Below are 20,688 nucleotides of genomic sequence, written 5' to 3'. Positions count from 1 at the left end.
TTATCATATATCTTAGCATGGATTTCTTTGGGTTTACCCTATTTGGAGTTCACCCAGCTTCTTGAATTGTAGGTTTATGTCTTTTGACAAATAGTAAAGGTTTCCACCATTATTTCTTTTCAAACGGTTTTAGCCCCACTCTCTTTCTCCTTTCCTTCCCGGATTCTGGTATCCTGAATGTTAGGTATTTTGTTATATATCTACATGTCTCTGAAGCTCTGCTCATTTTTGATTTTTTAGTCTATTTTATTTGTGTTGTTCAGATTGGGTAATCTCCATATTTCCATATTCTAGTTTGCTAATTCTTTTCTCTTTCTTCCATTGCACTTTCCTCTGATCCCATTCACTTGACTTTTTCTTTTAGTTATTGTATTTTCAGTTATAATATTTTCATTTGTTTTTCCTTTTATATCCTATTTCTTGACTGACGCTTTCTAGTTTGTCATTTGTTTCGGAATGTTTTGTTTTGTTTTGTTTTGTTTGAGACAGGTTCTCACTCTGTCACCCAGGCTAGAGTATAGTGGCGCAATCTCAGCTCACTGCAACCTCCACCTCCTGGGTAGCTGGGAGGCAGACATGCTAAAATTATCTGACAGATTTGAAAGCAGCCATGATAAAAATGCTTCCATAAGCAATTACAAACATTCCTGAAAAAGGCCGGGCATGGTGTAATCCCAGCTGTTTGGGAGGCTGGGGCAGGTGGACCACTTGAGCCCAGGGGGTTGAGAACAGCCTGGCCAATATGGCAAAACCTCATCTCTACTAAAAAAATTAGCTGGGCGTGGTGGTGCACGCCTGTAGTCCGAGCTACTTGGGAGGCTGAGGCCTCTACCTCCATGGTTTCTGATGAGAAAACAACTATATTAATCTGTTCTCACACTGCTAATAAAGACAAACCTGAGACTGGGTAATTTATAAAGGAAAGAGGTTTATAAAGGAGGTCTCAGCCTCCCAAGTAGCTGGGAGGTGTACACCACCACGTCCAGCCTTTTTTTTTTTTTTTTTTTTTGTATTTTTAGTAGAGATGGGGTTTCGGCATATGGGCCAGGCTGTTCTCAAACTCCTGGCCTCAAGTGATACGCCTGCCTCAGCCTCCCAAACAGCTGGGATTACACTGTGCCTGGCCTGTTTCAGGAATGTTTGTAATTGCTTATGGAAGCATTTTTATCGTGGCTGCTTTCAAATCTGTCAGATAATTTTAGCATCTCTGCCTCTTGGTGTGGCTACTTATTGATTGTTGCGATGGTTAATATTGAGTGTCAACTTGATTGGACTGAAGGATGCAAAGTATTGTTCCTGGTTGTGTCTGTGAGGGTGTTGCCAAAGGAGATTAACATTTGAGTCAGTGGACTGGCAAAGGCAGACCCACCCCCAATCTGAGTGGGCGCAATCTAATCATCTGCCAGCATGGCCAGAATAAAAGCAGGCAGAAGAACGTGGAAAGACTAGGCTGGTTTAGTCTTCTGGCCTACATCTTTCTCCCATGCTAGATGCTTCCTGCCCTCGAACATCAGACTCCAGGTTCTTCAGCTTTGGGACTTGGAGTGGCTTCCTTGCTCCTTGGCTTGCAGATGGCCTATTGTGGGATCTCACCTTCTAATTGTGTGAGTCAACACTCCTTAATAAACTCCCCTTTATATATTCATCTATCCTATTAGTTCTGTCCCTCTAGAGAACCCTGACTAAAACAACTGTCTTTTTAAATTCAGTTTGACATCTTCCTAGTTTTTGAGAAGACTTTTTGGTTTTTTATTAAAACCTGAACATTTCATATTATGTTAAGAGATGATGGGACTTTTATAAACCTTCTGTTTTAACTGACTTTTTCTGACACTGCTGTGGTTGGGGGAGGGAGGAACACCATGTCATTATTGCTAAGTGCAGGTAGCAGTCCAGTTTCTCCACTCAGACTCCATTGATACCTGAAGATGAGAGTATCATTATTTCCTCATTATTTCCAGGCAGGGGTGGGACTTCCAGCTTCTCACATGGTCTCCACTAGACTGCAGGAAGGTACTGCATTACCAGCTGATAAGAATGAAAGTCCTTGCTCCTTACTTTGCATTTTCTGATATCATTCTGGTAGGGCTTTGGAGTACTTTATTACAGACTTCCAAGGGTTAAATATAAGCTCCTCACTTAGCCTTTGCTAGTGGGAGTGGAGCCCTATGTTTTCTGTGGTGTTTAGCTAGAGTATGTCTAAAAGTTTCCTATCTTGCTAGGCTACCCTTTTCCTGGTCCTTTGACTGGAAAGAGCAGGCTTTTGTTGAGGATTTATTTTGTTTTGTTTTCAGTCTACCCTCTTTGGCATTTCTGAGTTGCCAGCTTCTTTAGCTCCCAGCCTGGGATATATGAGACAAACATAGAGAGTTCACCAGGTCATTTCTTAGGTCCCAAACGTCCCTTGAGTCCATTGAGTGTCTTTCTTCTTTTATCCACCCTTCAGAGTTTTCTCATATTTGTTTACATATAATGACCATGGTTTCTAACTATACTTAGAGAAAAGTATGCCCACTTCAAATTCCTCTAAGTGGAAGTTCTAGAATATAGATCTAAAGTACAAAATTCTCTTGATCTAATGGACATATTTTAGAGCACTGTATTCATAAATTTCAGAATTCATTTCCTTTTCAAGATGGACTATAAGACAACTCCCAAGAAATTTTAAAGTATAAAAATCATATGGAATGTGTCCTTTGACCATGATGGAATAAAGCTAAAAATCAATAACAAAAAGATAACCAGTACCTTACCTAACACTATATACAAAAGTTAACTCAAAATGAATTAAAGACCTAAACAAAAGTTAAAACTATAAAACTCTTCAAGGAAAAGATAGAACAAAAGCTTCATGGCATTGTATTTGGAAATGATTTATTAGATATGACACCAAAGACATAGGCAACAAAATAAAAATATAGTCACATCTCAGAGATAGTGCGAGCTCAGTTCCAGACCACCATGATAAAGTGAATATTACAATAAAGCAAGTCACATGAATTTTTTGTTTCCCTGACATATAAATGTTCACATTATACTGTAGTCTATTAAGTGTAGCATTATGTCTTAAAAACACTGTATATACCTTAACTTAAAAATACTTTATTGCTAAAAAATGTTAATGATCTTCTGAGCCTTGAGTGAATCATCATCTTTTTGTTGGTGGAAGGTCTTGCCTCAATGTTGATGGCTGGTGACTGATCAAGGTAGTGGTTGTTGAAGGATGCAGTGGCTGTGGCAATTTCTTAAAAAAAGATAATAATGAAGTTTGCTGCATCAATTGACTCTTCCATTCATGAAAGATTCATCTGTAGCATGTAATGCTGTTTGATAGCATTTCACCCACAGTAAAACTTCTTACAGAGTTAGAGTCAATTCTGTCTAAACCTGCTGCTGCTTTATTAACTAAGTTTATGAAATATTCTGAATGCTTTGTTGTTATTTCAACAATGTTCACTGCATCTTCACTGAGAGTAGTTTCCATCTCAAGAAACCACTTTCTTTGCTAATCCATAAGAAGCAAGCAACTACTCAGCCAGGCACAGTGGCTCATGCCTGTAATCCCAACACTGAGAGGCTGAGGCAGGTGGATCACTTGAACTCAGGAGTTTGAGACCAGCCTGGGCAACATGGTGAAACAGTATCTCTACCAAAAATGCAAAAAATTAGCCAGGTGTGGTGGCATGCACCTGTGGTCCCAGCTACTCAAGAGGCTGAGGTGGGAGGATCACTTGAGCCCAGGAGGCAGAGGTTGTAGTAAGCCAAGATCACACCACTGCACTCTAGCCTGGGTGACAGAGTGAGACCCCTATCTCAAAAAAAAAAAAAAAAAAGAGAGAGAGAGAGAGAAGCAACTACTCATCTTATCTGTTTAAGTTTTATGATGAGATTACAGCAATTCAGTCATAGGTTTGGGCTCCACTTCTAATTCTAGTTCTCTTGCTATTTCTACCACATCTGCAGTTACTTCCTCCACTAATGTCTTGACATCCTCAAAGTCATTTATGAGATCAGATGAGGGTTGAAATCAGCTTCTTCCAAACTCCTGTTAATGCTGATATTTTTACCTCCTCCTATGAATCACAAATGCATATAATGAAAGTAAAGGCCAAAAAGAAAGATCTGTTGTCACCCAGGATTTGTTTTCCCATTTAAAGCGCACAGGCAGATTAGATTTAACATAAATCATTTTTTTCATTGCCTCTCTTCAGCATAGCATAATTCCTTTGTTTAAAGACAGTATCTTGCTATGTTGCCCACACTGGAGTGAAGTGGCATTATCATAGTTCACTGTGGTCCCTTAACTCCTAGGCTCAAGTGATCCTCCTGCCTCAGCCTCCCAAGTAGCTGGGACTACAGGCATGTGCCACCATATCTGACTAATTTTTTTTTATATTTTTTGTAGAAATGGGGTCTTGCTATGTTGCCCAGACTGGTCTTGAACTCCTGACCTCAAGCGATCCTCCTGCCTCAGCCTCCCAAAGTGCTGGGATTATAGGCATGATCCCACCATGCCTGGCCTAGCATAATTCTTAAGGGCCCTAGGATTTTCAGAAAGGTAAATGAACATTGGCTTCAACTTAAAGTCACCAGCTGCATTAGTCCCTAACGAGAGAGTCAGCCTGCCTTTCCTTTGAAGCTTTGAAGCCAGACATTGACTTCTCTTCTTTATCTATGAAAGTCCTAAATGGCATCTTCTTCCATTAGAAGGCTATTCCATTTAAATTGAAAATCTGTTGTTTAGTGTAGCCACTTTCACCAATTGTCTTAGCTTGATCTTCTGAATAACTTGCTACAATGTCTTGATCAGCACTTGCTGCTTCACCTTGCATTTTTATGTTTTGGAGATGATGGCATCTTTCCTTAAACCTCATGAGCCAGCCTCTCCTGGCTTCTAACTTTTCTTCTGCAGCTTCCTTACCTCTCTCAACCTTCATAGAATGGAGTTAGAGCCTTGCTCTGGATTAGGCTTTGGCTTCAGGGAATGTCATGGCTTCTTTGATCTTCTACCCAAACTAGTAAACTTTCTTCATATCAGCAATAAGGCTGTTTCACTTTCTTATCATTCATATGTTCACTGGAGTAGCACTTTTTTTTTTTTTTTTTTTTGAGGCGGAGTCTCGCTCTGTCGCCCAGACTGGAGTGCAGTGGCCGGATCTCAGCTCACTGCAAGCTCCGCCTCCCGGGTTTACGCCATTCTCCTGCCTCAGCCTCCCGAGTAGCTGGGACTACAGGCGCCCGCCACCTCGCCCGGCTAGTTTTTGTATTTTTTTTTTTTTTTAGTAGAGACGGGGTTTCACTGTGTTAGCCAGGATGGTCTCGATCTCCTGACCTCATGATCCGCCCGTCTTGGCCTCCCAAAGTGCTGGGATTACAGGCTTGAGCCACCGCGCCCGGCCAGCACTTTTAATTTCCTTCAGGAACTTTCCTTTTGTATTTACAATGTGGCTAACTATCTGGTGCAAGAGGTCTAGCTTTCAGCCTATCTTGGCTTTTGATATGGCTTCCTCACTAAGCTAAATCATTTCTAGCTTTTGATTTAAAGTGAGAAGTGTGCGGCTCTTTCTTTCACTTGGACCCTTTAAAGTCAGTGAAATTTCAGGTCTAATATTGAAACTGGCCTAATTTGAATTGACCTAATATTGAAATTGGCCTAATTTCAAGATTGTTGTGTCACAGGGAATAGGGAAGTCCCAGGAGAGGGAAAGAGACAGGGGAATGGCCAGTTGGTGGGGCAGTCAGAATGCACACAACATTCATCGATTAAGTTCACCATCTTACAAGGGTGTGGTTCATGGTGCCTAAAACAATTACAATAATGACACCTAAGATCACTGATCACAGATCACCATAACAGATACAATAAGAATGAAAAAATTTGAAACACTGTAAGAATTACCAATTGTGATACAGAGACACGAAGTGAGCACATGAAAACATGCCGTTGGAAACATGGTTCTGATAGGCTTGCTTGATGCAGGGTTGCCAAAAATTTTCAATTTGTAAAAAGCACAATACATTCAAAACACAATAAAACGAAGTGCAATAAAATGAGGTATGCCCATACACAAATTAAGCATCATGAAAATTAAAAACTTTTGTGCATCAGACGGCATCATCAACAAAGTAAAAAGGTAGCCTACAGAATGGGAAAAAATATTTATGAGTCATATATCATATTACAGATTTATATCCAGAATACGTAGAGAACTACTAAACTCAACAACAAAAATATCAGACAAACCAATTCAAAAATGAACAGAGGACTTGAATAGACATTTTTCCAAAAAAAAGATATATAGTCAATAAGCATATGAAATGACACTCAACATCACTAATCATTAGGGAAATGCAAATCGAAACCACAGTGAGATACTACCTCACACCCAATAGGGTGGCTGTTATTTTTTAAAACCCAGAAAATAAAAAATTGTTGACAAGGATGTGGAGAAATTGAAACCCTTGTGCACTGTTGGTGAAAAGTAAAATGGCAGGCCATTATGGAAAACATTAAGGCAGTTTCCCAAAAAATTAAAAATAGAATTACCACATGACCTAGCAATTTTTCTGCACATATGCACCAAAGAATTAAAAGGAGGATCTTGAAGAGATATCTGTACACCCATAGTAATAGCAGCATTATTCACAACAGCTAAAACATGGAAGCAATCTAACTGTCCACTGATGAATAAATAAATAAACATGTGGTATATCCATACAGTGGAATATTATTCAGCCTTAAAAAGGAAAACAATTCTGACACATGCTACAACATGGATGAACTTTGAATATGTTATGCTAACAGAAATAAACCATGAATAGACACAAAAAGTCACAAAATGATAAATACTGTATGATTCCACCTCTATGAAGTACCTAGAGTAGTCAGATTCATAGAGACAGAGAGTAGAAAGGTGGTTGTCAACAGCTGGGGAGACTGGAAAGTTACTGTTTAAAGGTTATAGAGTTTCAGATTCGTAAGGTTAAAAGAATTTTGAAGATGGATGGAGGTAATGGCTGCATAACAACATGAATACTTAACACTACTTAACTGCATATTACTTAAAATGGTTAAGATGGTCAATTTAATGTTACTTATATTTTACCAAAATAAAAAAACTTGTATTAACAAAAGATAAATAGTTAATCCCCAAATATCTAGAAATTAATTATATACTTTAAAATAAAAGTAGAAAACATAATGTGATTGTGTGATCTCTACCAGTATGTTACACTTCTTATTTGACAACATGTATAAAGACATTTTTTTGTGAAATGGTGCTTTATACAGTAGAGGCCTTCTTATTCCATACAACTTGGATTTGAATTTGGTGGATTTATCAAAAAAGTCTGTTAATTTGTTAGAGAACAGGAAAGGAGCCTTTTTGGTTTTATATGAATAGTCTATGAAAAAATAAATCAGAAACTGACATCATTAGCTACCTTTAGGGAAAGGAACGAGGAAAATACCTACTCAGAATGATAAAATTTATAACAATATTTTGATAGTGATAGCAACTGGATAATATTTGTGATAATATTTTTAAATATTTAAAGTAAGTTAAAGCAGTGTAATCTTACACATTTTCAGTTAAAGTATACAATTATGCATTTATCTAGCCATCTTTTCATCTAGACCTAAGGCCTTTTTTCCCCTCATAGTTCCACTGTTTGGATTTCTACATAGCTTTTATTACAGAAAAACTAAACTTTTAGTGAGTCATCTGTGAGTTCTAGTTTTGTATTCTTTGAGGCATAGTGAGAATTTAAAAATAATCTTCATGCAGAATCCTTTACATATGGAAATTCCTTCTGAAAATTTGTGATTTTTTTCTCCAGTCTTTTCTAGTTTTCATAGCACTCTAAATTCAAAATAGTATTTTTGTTACTTGTCTTTATTGAGGCTTTCTAAAACATTCTATCTAGTTAACATAGAAAATATTTATTTCTGGGTATAGTTATATTTTATTATTTACATGATCTAAATAAATTATTAAAATGACAAGTACAACTGACATAAGCAGGTTTAGGAACATATACAACTGATTTGTAGTAGCATCCAATACAACTGGTGGACATATTGAGAGTAGTAAACCAGTCACGAGTGTTTATTGTACTAAAGGCATCACTCTATATGTTTTACAGAGAGAATGAAGAAATATTTAAAAGGAGGTCAATTAACAGAGCTTCTACTATACATTTGGAGATCATGATATTTTCACTAATAACCAAGTTTACTAAATGAGAGTCTCACTGGGTCTGCTTTAATGAATAATGACACACATTAGTAACTAGCAAGATTAATTTGAAAACAGACAAAATGCTAGAGGCTTTAGATGAAGTAAGGTATTTTAAATAGTTTAAATATATTCTCTGCAATCTTGTTTATGCTGTTCACCTGATAAACAAAGACCAAAAAGAACAAACCAGAGAAGAAAAAGAACAACCCAACCTGTCTGTAAAGATTTAGTCAGGTTGCTTTAGCCAGCCGTGGTGGCTCACACCTGTAATCCCAGCACTTTGGGAGGCCAAGGCAGGCAGATCACTTGAGACCAGGAGTTCGAGACTAGCCTGGCCAACATGGTGAAATCTCATCTCTACTAAAAATACAAAAATTAGCCAGGTGTGGTGGTGCATGCCTGTAATCCCAGCTACTCAGGAGGCTGAGGCAGGAGAATTGGTTGAATCCGGAAGGCAGAGGCTGCAGGGAACTGAGATTATGCCACTGCACTCCAGCCTGGGTGACAGAGCAAGACCCTGTCTTAAAAAAAAAAAAGATTTAGCCACTGTCATCCAGCATACTGAAAGGATCCTTGGCCTTCAGTAGGCTGTAACCTTGGGAGGGTAAGGGCCAGTTGTGCCTTGCTTACCATAACATTCTCACCATCTAGCACACCATCTGACACAAGTGAGTGATCAAATACTGCTTAAATGCATGCATGGATAAATGAGTGAATGAATGCTTGCAGAAAAGTGTAGAAACTATACTCAACATTAGAGTGTCCACTCACTCCAGACAGAGACAAGTGTGAACTAAGAAAGAATCAGGAGAAGGGCCAGGACAGGGCAAGAGTGAGGCAAGAGCACTTCAGCCTGGACAGGCCCACTCTGCTGGCCTTACACTGGCTTTACATGGTGCAATGTGGACGCAACAGCCTTGCTGTCCACTACCCCAATCCTCCCTGAAGCAGACCCTTACCCAATCCTTATTTACATCACTAAAGTTGCCCAGAACCACTTTCCAACTATATGTGGGATCAGTTAGACTGGGGCGGAAACCACAATAAACAAATTGTGACATACACCTGTCCCTGGACTCATGCAGTTGTTTCTCTCAACTGAAGTTCTCCCCTAGCCTTCCCACTTCTTTCAAGGCAGAGCCAAGCAGCCGCCTATGAAATGGCTTGGAGGAGGGGCATGGTCCAAGCCTATTTGGACCAGTCAGATTCTTTCTATTGGAAATTTGAACCGAAAATATGGAGGACAGAGGTGTTTAGTAAGTAACAGAACTAGAAGCTCTGAAAATATACCAAGGGACTTCTGACTTCTCACATAATGGAGTTTGGAGGTCTACAGAACCTCTCCCCAAAAAGCAATGATGAAGCTAAACAAAATTGTCAAAAACCACTTCAGCACTCTAGAATTCTACCAAAGGGATACAAAACTTGAGAAATATTTTTAATGAAAACTACTAAACTTTAGGTAAGAACAATATGAGTCTATAGCTGCCCACACCCCATGTCCCTAACCCCAGCTCCTTCTGGCACCATGACAACCAACAGCTTTGCCACTGATAATGGAAAGGACACACTTGATTTAGAGCACTGTCAGATGAAGTGATCTCAATGGCAAGCAAACAGGAAGGACCAGTGGCTCCATCAATCTGAGGCTGCAGTTCCATTTCAGCTAAGCAAAGGACTGACGGACTAGTGGGGATTTATCAGTAAGTTTTAAGAGGTAAAACTTAAGCCACAGGGGATTCTTCACATACCCTGGGTTAGCCAGAGGCTGTGTGTATGTATACTAGACACCAAAGAGGACCAAAGGTACCTACACATCCCTGGCCAACAGAGCCTGTGCACATGTGCAGAGGAGATGTAAAGAAATATTAAGGGTACCCACATATCTGTAATTAGCATTCTAGAACAAGAGTAGAGAGAATGGGGCAGAAAAAGTATTTGAAGACAAAATGGCCAAAATCTTCCCAAATATAGCTTTACACATCTAAGAAGCTCAATAAACCCTAAGTAGGATATATAAAAAGAGATCCACACCTAGATCCACAGAGTAAAACTGTTTGAAGCCTAAGACAAAGAAAAACTCTTGAAAACAGAAAGAGAAAAACAAGTCACCATGTACAGAAGAACAACAAAACAAAGGACAGCTAACTTCTCATCAGAAACAATGGAGGCCAGAGACAATGGAATGACACATTTAAAGTGCTACATGAAAAGAAAAATGTTCAACTAAAAATTCCATATACAGCTAAAATAATCCTTCAACGTGGAAGGGAAATAAAGATGTTCACAGATAAACAAAGACTGAGATTATATGTTGCTAGCATGCCTGCCGTACAAGAAATACTAAGTAAAGTCCTTTAGGCTAAACAGACAAGAAATACTAAGTAAAGTCCTTTAGGCTAAACAGAAATGCCCCTACATGATAACTCTACAAAAAGAAACAAAGAGTGCCAGAAATGATATATATGTTAGTAAATATAAAAGATTCTTTGTGTATATTTTTTCTCACTTCTTCTCTTAGCTTCTTTTAAAAATGCAAGGTTGCAATAAAAAATAATGATAACACTGTATTATTGGGTTTATAACATATTTAGATGTAATATAAATGACAATAGTACAGAAGAGAAGGGAAGAAAAAGAGATGTATTGGAGCAAAGTTTCTATATTTCACCAGAATTAGAGTAGCATTTTTCTGAAATAGATTGTGATAAATTAAATGCAGTTGTAATCCTTGGAGCAACCACTGAGAAAATAAAATGAAGATAATTGAAATTGTTATTTTTAAACTAAAAACACGATTATTTAACATAAAAGAAGGCAGTAAAAGAGAAACGAAAAAGACATTAAGCAAATACAAAACAAATAGAAAAAGTCAGGCATGATGGCTCATGTCTGTAATCCCAGCACTTTGGGAGGCCAAGGTGGGTGGATTGCCTGAGCTCAGGAGTCTGAGACCAACCTGGGTAACATGGTGAAACCCCATCTCTACTAAAATACAAAAAATTAGCTGGGCATGGTGGCACATGCCTGTAGTCCCAGCTACTCAGGAGGCTGAAGCATGAGAATTGCTTCAACCCAGGAGGCAGAGGTTGCAGTGAGCCAAGATCACACCACTGCACTCCATCTTGGGCAACAGAGCAAGACTGTCTCAAAAAAGAAAAGAAAAATGGCAGGTGTTAACCAGTCATATTATTAATCACATTAAACGGGAACAGACTAAAATATCCATTCAAAAGTCAGAGATTGTCAGACTGGATGAAAAAGCAAGATCCAGCCGAATGCTGTCAACAAGAGACACAAAAATAGGAAGAGATCTCCCAAGCAAACAGTAACCATAAGAGAGCTGGAGTGGCTATATTACTATCAGACAAAATAGATTTTAATATAAGAAATGTTATTAGAGAGGCTAGGTGTGGTGGCTCCCACCTATAATCCCAGCACTTTGAGAGGCCCAGGGGGGTGGATCACCAGGTCAGGAGTTCGAGACCAGCCTGGCTGACATAGTGAAACCCCATCTCTACTAAAAATACAAAAATTAGCAGAGTGTAGTGGCATGCACCTATAGTCCCAGCTACTCAGGAGGCTGAGGTGGGAGAACTGCTTAAACCCAGGAGGTGGAGGTTGCAGTGAACTGAGACCGCACCATTGTACTCCAGCCTGTGTGACAGAGTAAGACTCTGTCTCAAAAAAAAAAAAAAAAAAGAAAGAAAAAAATGTTATTAGAGACAAAGGATGTTTTATAATGATAAAATTGTAAATACATTAGGAAATACCAATTATAAATATATAGGCACTGAACAACAAAACTCCTAAATACATAAAGCAAAAACTCATGAAAATGAAAGGAGAAATAGATAATTCGACAGTAATACTCAGAGATTTCAATAGGTTACTCAGTAAATGCAGGAAAAAAACACCTGACAAAATCCAGTGCAAATTAATGATTTGAAAAATCATTATGGACATTTGAAAAATCATATGGACAACTGGATATCCATATGCAAAAAAATAAACTTAGATTCTTACCTCATACCATTCACAGAAATTAACTTTAAATAGATCACATGCAAAAAGTTAAACAAAGCTGAGCATGGTGACTCACAACTGTAATCCCAGCACTTTGGGGGGCCGAGGCAGATGGATCAACTGAGGTCAGGAGTTCAAGACCAGCCTGTCCAACATGGTGAAACCTCATATCTACTAAAAACACAAAATTAGTTGGGCATGGTGGCACACACCTGTAATCCTAGCTACTTGGGAGCCTGAGACAGAAGAATCACTTGAACCTGGGAGGTGGAGGTTGCAGTGAGCCGAGATCACACCATTGCACTCCAGCCTGGGCAACAAGAGTGAAACTTTGTCTCAAAAAAAAAAAGAAGAAAAAGTTAAACTTACACTAAGCATGGTAGCTCATGCCTGCAGTCCCAGCACTCTGGGAAGCCAAGGCAGGTGGATTGCTCAAGTTCAGGAGTTCAAGACCAGTCTGGGCAACAAGGTGAAACCCTATCTCTCACTATTTAATAAAAAATAAAACTTTTTTTAATGTATATAAAAAAATTTTAAGTTAAATATAGTTAGCACATGACCCAGCAATCCCACTCCTAGATATATGCCCAAGAGAACTGAAAACATGGCCATACAAAAACTTGTACATAAATGTTCATAACAGCATTATTCATCATAAGAGCCAAAAAGTAGAAACAATCCAAATGTCTATCAGTATAGGAATAGATGAACAAAATATTGTGAATCCATACAATGGAATATTATTTGGCCATAAAAAGGAATGAAGTTCTCATACATACTACAACATGGATGAATCCTGAAAACATTATACTGAGTGAAAGAAGCCAGGCATTAAAGGCCACATATTATATGATTCTATTCATGTGGAATGTCTAGAATAGGCAAATCCATAGAGACAGAAAGGAGATTAGTGATTTCCAGGACTAAAGGGAGGGAAAAGTGGGGAGTGACTATGAATAGATATAGGGTTTCTTTCTGGTGATTAAAATGTTCTGGAATTAAATAGGGGTGATATTTGTAGAACTTTATAAATATACTAGAAACACATACTTTTACCTTTCTTAGGTGTAGGCTTTATGGTATGTGAATTATATCTCAGTAAAATTATTTTTAAAAAATGGATCACAGACCTAAACGTAAAACCTGGTTGCCTGGGGCTGGGGTTGCGGCTGGAACTGAGTACTAACTGAAAATTGACTCAAGAGGATTCTTTGGGATGATGGAAATGTTCTAAAACTGGATTGTGATCATTGCTGCTCTTTATAAACTTACTAAAAATCATTGGATTGTTCATTTATAATGGATGATTTTATGATATGTAGGTTTCACCTAAATAAAGCTGTTTAAAAAATGAATCCAGTGAAAACAGAAATCAAAACATCACATAGTAAATAGCTGGGGAGAAGCTGGGATGAGAATTTATCTTAAAAATGAAATAAAAGAGGATAGGAGGTACTAGGGTAATGAATGTTATGTTTCTTCACCTCTTTATGGGCTATAATTTGTGAAAATTCATTGAGCTGTACTTTTGGGATACATGCACTTTTGTGTATGTATTTCTTATCACAATAAAAAGTTTCTTAAATGACATGGGCCTGGGAGAGGCCACGAATGAGCCAATTAACGAGTTATAGAGGCTGAGAGGCTCAGCTGTGCAGCTGCTCTTGGGTCTCTGTGAGATTTCCTGCCTTCGTTATTGCCACCATTTTACAGTAATACCCATTTCTAGAGCTAGCCTGAGCAAGTTTCTGTTTCTTACTATTAAAAAGCCTCATTAATACATCCACAAATACAGCTACTGAAATTAATGAAATCCACAAATACACCTCCAGAAGGGCAGGGGATTTTGTACATTGCTGAATCCCCAGTGTCTAGAACAATATCTGTCAGTTTTTTTTTCTTTTTTTGAGACGGAGTCCAGCTCTGTCACCCAGGCTGGAGTGCAGTGGCGGTATCTCGGCTCACTGCAAGCTCTGCCTCCCGGGTTTACGCCATTCTCCTGCCTCAGCCTCCCGAGTAGCTGGGACTACAGGCACCCGCCACCTCGCCCGGCTAATTTTTTGTATTTTTTAGCAGAGACGGGGTTTCACCGTGTTAGCCAGGATGGTCTCGATCTCCTGACCTCGTGATCCGCCCGTCTCAGCCTCCCAAAGTGCTCGGATTACAGGCTTGAGCCACCGTGCCCGGCCCTTGTCAGGATCTTATGTATATTTCTTGAACGAGTAAATGAATGAGCAGAGGAATAGCTGTAGAGAAAGGAAGGTGTAGAGCAAGAGACTTGCAAACACAGACATTTTTCAATGCAGCCTGGCCAGTGTCAGGGGTAGGGGTCAGAGGATGAATAATGCCTCCTGGGAATGTCAGGAAAATGTCACAGAGGAGGAGACCTGAGAGCTGGGTCTTGAAGAATGAGTAGGAGTTTTCCAGGGAAAGAATACAGGAGAGTAGGATAGACAGAAATAAACACAGATAGAATCATACTGTTCTGAAAGAGGCTGGCATTCTTGGGGACCCTAAGAAAGCTCATGTGGCAGAAGGGCAGGGTCACAGTTGACAACAAGCAAGAGATAAGGCTGGAGAGAGAAGCTAGGGATAGATGAAGAGACTCACCTATTCCAAGCCAAGACATTTCAACAGACTCCTGTAGGAATCATAGCCAGAAGAGAATTTTCACCGGGGGTCAAACTGGCTTTTTAGGAAGCTCACTTTGGCTGAGGCAAGGAGAGTTTCTCCTCTGAGTTCATGGGCCCTCTCCTCTGTTGGTATCGACACGTCCTCTCCTCTATGTCTCTCTCTTTCTCTACATTCTCTTCTCTCCCTCCCTCCCCCTGCCCCATGTTTTCATATCTGGATATCTCTTTTCTGCGTGTGGATTTCTTTCCATTTTTCTCTCAAGACATCACTCCTTGAAAATGTCCTTCAACCCTTTCCATCTTACTTGTGCCCAAAGAGCTTTGATTCCATCTTCAGGACTCATTCATCTCCACCAGGCTGGAGTTCTTCATAAAGAAGTAACACAAGATTTCCTCTTGAACAACAAGCTCTTCCGGGCTTCACCAGTTACAGATGAGAAGCCTGGAGGAAGGGGAGTATCTGAGCCACCCTCTACCTGGCCCAGAAAGAGTGAGCCACCACCCTCCAAGACCTGCATGGATCCAATGAAGCAGAAACACCATGCTCTCCTCTCAGGCATCCTGATGCCACTCACAATGTGAAAGGGGCCAATGGCTCAGAAGCCACTGCCCTTCCGGCCTCCTCCAGCAAATCCTAATGCCCATTTCTCATGCCAATGACCTTCCACTCTGAAACGCTTCCTGGCATCCACCCATCCTCCCAGGAGCTGGACAACCAGGTCAAGGAGAAAACAGCCCCTCTACCACACTGAGCCAGCGACCCCTCTCCAGGACAATTCTCTTCCCTGAGACAAGAGGGTCAAACTGCTCTTCTAGATATGACCTCAGAGATGTGCAACCAGGGCCCTGGCCCAATTTATCACCACGGGGCTATAATTAGGTTTGTTAACATACAGTCGAGTGTAGTCTTGTTGACTAGGAACTTAATCACGTTACTATTGAGTTCCTGTACGCATTGCTCGGGGTGACTGTTTTACTTGTAGAGTTATAGCCAAGCCCAACGGGAGGAAATTAGCTTTGGACACAAGTTTGGAGGGGGGTTCTTTTTCCTCCTGACTTTGTCTCTCTCTCTCCCCCCTTCCATGTGAAAATATTTAGCAAACAGTGACAATGATGAAAAACAGTAGGAAACAAAATGTTCTACATTAGTATAAAACATGAAAAATGCAGAAGGACCCTTAGCGGTACAACATGTGTTATGCTGGCTGGCAGTCCATTAGCTCTGATAGACATTTCACTTACCTAAGTCAAATATAACAGTCGAGTATTCATTAATATAAGAAGGGGCTGTGGAATCAGAGCTACCATCTGGCTGGGCCGACAGAATAATCTACAACTCATGATTAGGTCTAAGGAGTGGGGTTTCACTTTAATCTTTCTCATTGCTCGAAATTTCCATCTGCGCAGTTCGGCACATCATTTTTCTTCAAGACAAATGTGCTGTTTTTCATGTTCCAAAATTAGATCAGAAGAAAACGATTAATCATGTCACGGCCTGGGAAAGGAAACAAAGCTCCCATACTCTACTGCTCTCGCTCCCAGCTCCCGCCCCTCCCTGGCCCTGGACGGTTGCAAGTTTCGCTTTTCCCCCATCAACCTCCGGGTCTGCAGCACAACTTTGGGAGAGGCCACCGCCCGCCGGGAGGAGGAGGGCGGGACTGCAGGGAGAGGCGTGGGGGCGTCTCGGAGCCCACGAGGGCTCCTCCCGCCTCCTCCCGCCACCCCTCCCGGGGGTCGCCCCTGTGGGCCCACCCCGCGCCATGCCGCCTGCCCCCCCCGAGTCGGAGTCGCGGACCCGGCGTGACAGGAAGGGCCCGGAGCCCGCCTCCCGCGCGTCCCCTCCCGGCCGCCGCGGCCCTGTCTGTCAGGCGGCTCGCAAGTCATAACAAATCCCTGGCGCGGGGCTGAAGCTGAGCATTTGCCGGAGCGTCATGGGGATGATGAATGACCCGTAGGCCTTTGAAGTGCTCTGCCAGTTCAGCTGGGTCCGCGGTGCTGACAGAGAAATATACACAACAGCGTAACCAATAATGAGAACATTAAACATTCCTGCGCCGTGACAGGCTGACAGAAAAACCCGGGCCCGCATCAATCATCGCGCAGATAGAACCCTGACAGGCGGCCCCTCGCTGACACCCGCTCCGCGCGCCCTCCCGGGCCTCCCCCTCTTCCTCTCCCGGGTCTCCCCTCTTTCTTTCTCTCCCGGCTCCCCGCCGCCCCTCCTCTCCTTCCCCGCCCCTCCTCTCTCTTCATTTCCCGCTCCGATCCGTGTCCTCCCCGTCTGCCCTGTCCCCTGCCCCTGCCCTTGGGCAACTGCCTTCAGGGCCTCTCAGAGGTCAAGTGAGGTCTGGGCCACGTCCGTTCTGTGAGGCTGCCCGTGCCTGAACAGTGAAGCGATGCCACCCCTGAGTGAGAAGAGTGGAGTCTTTGAAATTCAGCGTTAATAATTTGTGGCTTTTCACCCATGCAAAAAAATAATAATAATACAATCACTTATATGAAACCTCATGTGGAACTAGGATCAAAAGTTGAACACCAAGCCCTTAGGGAAAGGGAGCTCCAGGGGAACCCCGTCTGCCCTCTTCTTTGGGGGAGGGTCTTTCGGAGTGTCTTCCTGTGTGACTTTGGCAAGGGATCCTTTTCTTTGTGACAGCCTCGGCCTCAGCCCCTTTCGTTTCAGATGGATTTATCTGACCGAGATCTGATGTCTGGTCTGTCTGAAAGGGAAAAAACAGAAGAGAAACACAAAGATCTCTTCCTTTTCCTCCACCAGGAAATGAGATCTGCCCAGATAAGGTATGTGGGATGGACTCTCACCCCCTTCCCAAAGGAGATGCTGGTGACCTCTTAGCACCTTCCCGGAGCCTCCAAATCCTCTCTGGACTTGGTTTGGGCTGAGCTTTTTAGGATTGAGCCTCTACTGCATCCTTGTGAAGGTGGGGCATTCCCTCACTCCTGTTACATAGAGACCACCCCTGCCAGGCCCACTCCTCACTGCCCCTGAGGGCTCAGGGAAGCTGGCTGGCAGTAAAAGCCAGGGTTCTAGTCCCAGTCGTGAGAATTTGGACAAGTCCAGAACTTTCGTGGACCACAACATGACAACAGAAGTCTCCACCTTAGGGTGCTTACAGATCTCTTTACGTTCTCCAAATGCAAAGGGTTATTTTTCCTTCCTTTTATTCTGGAGATTTTTTTTTCCATTCTTGGCTTTAAGGAGAGAAGAAACTCCTTGACTTTCCAAAACATCATGAAAAACTCCCCATAACCTACACACACACGCGTGCGCACACACACACATGCACACACAGATGGTGAGTGGACAGAGGGGCACTCTGTGGTAATTCAAGGACAGAGGGTGTTATGAGAAGTCAGACAGAAGCCTCAGGAAGACCAGTGCTTATACTCTGAGGCGAAGCTCTAATGGACAGGACACTTCAAATCTATTTGCATATTTGTTCAGCAGGGCCAGCTCAGGTGTGAAGAAAAGAGCATCTGCTGAGGCAATGTCTCCTCCACATGGCACAGGGTCATGTCCCTTCCTTCCTGCCTACCTGGAAAGGCCAGCTGCACTCCTCCAGCCTCCAGGCAACTTGTTCCATGTGTTCTGGCCCACAATGACCTTGCCCTCCTCTGATGTCCTATGACCCCTGGACCAGATGAGCCTCTCACCTGCTCAGCTAGACTTGAAACTACTTGAGAGCAAGATGGTACCATGCTTTGCTGTTCTCTGGGTCACCTGGGACCAGCAAGATATCTTGTTCTGAAATGCCTGCCCCACACACAGCCCCCCTTGTCCAACGAACTGCCCCTACAGGCCAGCTGAAGGGGAAGACCACCTCGGAAGCTGTGTTTATACTACAAATCCCTAACCCTTGCCACAACTGATAGGTCCAGTATTTAACACCTATCCCTGAAACCCATCGAATCCTCTCTTCCTTGAAAATCTGAACTCAGTCACAGGTGGTGTGGAGCTCTCGAAAGTCACATAGGGCTCGGGGCAGGGGCAGCCATTTTGAGTCATGTACATACATGCTGAGGAAGAAAAAAATACCAAAGCCAACGTTCACAGGGAAACAGAAGAACGAGGAGGTAGGCAAAAAGAAGCAGACACGAGATCCCAGGGAGACCCCAAAAGACAGCTTACCTTCCGTTTCTGACTTGCCTGTCACCCAAGGTCTGGGTATCCTGTTTATTGCCCTTAGGTGCCTGTAGAATCACTGGCCACTGGGAAAAACATATGACCCAAGCCTAGCCAATCATTCTATCCCATCTTCCTGCTAATAATGATTGGCCCAGGAATAGACATGTGAAGCATGTCAGACCAATCAGAGTCCTTCTCTGGGATTTTGTATATTGATTCCAAAGGAGATATGCTCTTCAATACTTTTGGATTGCATATAGTAAGGCTAGGACCCCAGAGCTTCTAGCAGCATGGCTACTGCTATCTGGAAGAAGCCAAGGTATCATAGGAGTAAATGATGATAAATCCCAATGCATTTTTCCAGTCCATAGATATAGTCAAGCCTGAAGCCCACTCCATGCTTGGCCTTCCCAACAAGTGAGTCAATGCATTCTCTTTCTTGCTTACTCTAAGTTTAGTTTGTTTTCTGTCTCTTGCAATGAAAGAGAGCCCTCAGACTTCTGTTCAGGGAACATGTCAATTTAGGAGGATTCACCTAAAATAAATACATGATTCTACTCTCTTTTTATGTTTATGTACACGAATAAGAACCCACTGAGGCAGAGAACAAGGAGGGCTGTGGTGGCCTTTTCTGATCCTCTCCTCCCCCATGGTCCCCTCTGTGACCTCACCCCTCATGCCAGGTAGTCAGTCTGAATAGTCTGCATGGATCTAAGTGTTTCCAGGTGAGGGCCAAACCACTTGAGCTTCTGAGCCTGTCAGTAATGTTACTTGTCTATCCCTATGATTTGTGCCCATCTGCAAGCAAGACAGGAACAGGTACTGGGTACTGCAAGTGTCTGGTGGTCCTCACGCCTCTGAATGAAGCTGTGTGTCCTGCCCCCACTGCCATCCAGCAGAAAGCCAGAGCTGCCACTGACCCCTCCTCTACCTTGGACATGACCACAGGTCCCAATCTTGAGACACATTTTAATCTCAGAAGTCCTCTGGGCCCAAAAATTGACCTCTGGATGTTCATCCTTATCCAAGTCCTGGTGTGATGACAAGATTCCTGGACCAATGGGAGAGACTAGGGCAGCAGCAGTTACAGTGAAAAATGACTGGAGGGTTTCAGCTGACTGCAAGTTTAAGATGAGCCAGCCTTGTGTGATAAGGTTTTGTGGGGATTTTTTGAGACAGGGTCTCACTCTGTTGCCCACACTGGAATGTGGTGGTGCAGTCACAGCGCACTGCAGCCTCGAACCCCCGGGCTCAAGCAATCCTCCCCACTCAGTCTCCCAAGTAGCTGGGACTACAGGCATAAATCACCATGCCTGGCTAATTTTTCCATTTTTAGTAGAGATGGGGTTTCACCATGTTGGCCAGGCTGGTCTCGAACTCCTGGCCTCAAGAGATGCTCCTGCCTTAGCCTCCCAAACTGCTGGAATTACAGGCTTGAGCCACCACACCCAGCCATGATATGGTTTCTTTAAAAAATAAAATTAAAAAGATGAGCTAGGTTAGACTAGAGCATCATGTCCAAATGATGTTTTAGGAATTCTGAGAAACTGTAACACAGGCAAAGGTGATGAGCAGTTAGGAAATTCAGTCTTTGAGGAAAAGGAGAAAGACTTCAGGATGGCAAAGTGACATCTCCATCAACACTGAG

General features: G+C 42.1%; 1 long non-coding RNA gene across 1 annotated transcript in view; it reads right to left on the bottom strand.

The window, feature by feature from the left end:
• Positions 1-15,799, bottom strand: part of LOC105502197 — a 69,194-nt gene extending 53,395 nt beyond the window's left edge. Inside the window, exon 1 of the long non-coding RNA XR_001000295.1 lies at positions 15,205-15,799. This is a non-coding gene — a long non-coding RNA (uncharacterized LOC105502197). The remainder of the gene's footprint in view (positions 1-15,204) is intronic.
• Positions 15,800-20,688: the final 4,889 nt, after the last annotated feature.

The sequence above is a fragment of the Colobus angolensis genome, unplaced genomic scaffold (assembly GCF_000951035.1).
Source record: "Colobus angolensis palliatus isolate OR3802 unplaced genomic scaffold, Cang.pa_1.0 Scaffold12, whole genome shotgun sequence".
NCBI lineage: Eukaryota > Metazoa > Chordata > Mammalia > Primates > Cercopithecidae > Colobus > Colobus angolensis.
Note: the sequence above shows the minus strand (reverse complement) of the source record. Positions and strands in the feature narration are given on the sequence as shown.